Here is a 1,432-nt window from a genome sequence, read left to right on the forward strand (position 1 = left end):
GAGCTGTGGGAGGACATCAAGAACATCATACCTGAAGAAAGCACAAGGTCATTAAAAAGACAGGAAAGAAAGAAGAAGAAAAGACTAAAGTGGTTGTCATAAGAGATTCTGAAATTTGCTAAAGGAAATGGAAGAAAGGATGAATGAAGTAAAAGAGATGGGCTGAGGGGAGGGCAGGGCTGGGACCGAGCAGGGGCTGAGTGGTGCTGTGGCCGGAGATGCTGTCAGCTTGTGATGGCAGCTCTCAAGGGCCCGAAGCATTGCATTGCAGGCAGCGTGGGGGTGGCGCACGGCCAGGCGGTCCGGTAAAGGGAATGCTGAGGATGGGAGTTTGATGACCCGGCCACAGGATGTCTTTGCTTGGCGTGCACGTTATGAACCCTCTCTGGAGCACGTCTACAAGCTCCGTAGCAAACTATCTGATGGGAACGGGAAGCCGTTAACAGGGGACGTGAAAGCCAGTCCTCCACGCACCGCCCCAAACAAACAACTGCCTTCTATTCCCGAAAATGCTTCACCCGTAACTAAGCCTACATCTCCAGCTCCAGCGGTACAGTCAACAAATGACACACCTGCTTCTCATGGGCCCTTCTACCTGGAATCTTGTCTTCTCGCAGAACTTACCTTGGTTGTGAAGCAGAAGTTACCAGGAGTCTAAGTGCAGCCATCTTACCGTTCTGCATGAATGTGGTTTGGAGTAACAGTCATACAGCACGGACTTTACCAAGACAGCGTATTTAAGTTTACATCCCTGCTAACTGCCCAGACGGGCACTGTCCACCTGGGTGTCCGACAGCCTGTCTTTCACCAGCTAGTCGATGCCACCTCCGGTGAACTGCATGTGAAGAGAGCATTTGCAAAATGGAGATGAAACCATAATCCTATCTGGCAAGTGTTAATGTATACGAGGAGAGTTTTCTACAAGATTGATACAACAAGCCCCCTAAACCCAGAGGCTGCAGTACTGCACGAAAAAAGATGTCCAGCTTTTTAATAAGAAAGTGGTTGACAGTGTTAAGGTTTGCACGGCTCCTTTGTTTGACCAGCCTAAAATAGACAACCCCTATGCAATTAGCTTTCCTCCATGGAATCCTTCCGCACATGAAGCCAGGGAGGAGATGCTGACTTCAGCAGCAGCCTGAAGAACAGCACAATGGACGTGTTCACGTGGCTGGCCTGGCACGGGTAAAGCCTTGCTCGGTGCAACCTTTCAGTCAAGAAGAGAAAACAGTAGCAACCTAAGAGGTGGTGATTCTGGTGTTCTGTGCCCGTTCCTGCTGGACTCCGGCCTAGTTACAGCTGACCAATGGCAAGGGACTGCCTGCAGAGTAAAACTGTGTGGACATGGTCAGAGATCAGTGTCCTCCACGTGCCCCGAGGTTCTCCCCGCTGGGTTTGGAAACTTCCCTTTTAAGGAATGCATTATTTCTGT

At 50.2% G+C, this 1,432-nt stretch overlaps 1 pseudogene; it reads left to right on the forward strand.

The window, feature by feature from the left end:
- Positions 1–374: 374 nt before the first annotated feature.
- LOC101655704 lies at positions 375–1,242 on the forward strand (annotated as a pseudogene).
- The last annotated feature ends 190 nt before the right edge of the window (positions 1,243–1,432 follow it).

Source organism: Echinops telfairi, unplaced genomic scaffold (assembly GCF_000313985.2).
Source record: "Echinops telfairi isolate 266 unplaced genomic scaffold, ASM31398v2 ScPeMD7_7465;HRSCAF=8503, whole genome shotgun sequence".
Taxonomy (NCBI): Eukaryota; Metazoa; Chordata; class Mammalia; order Afrosoricida; family Tenrecidae; genus Echinops; species Echinops telfairi.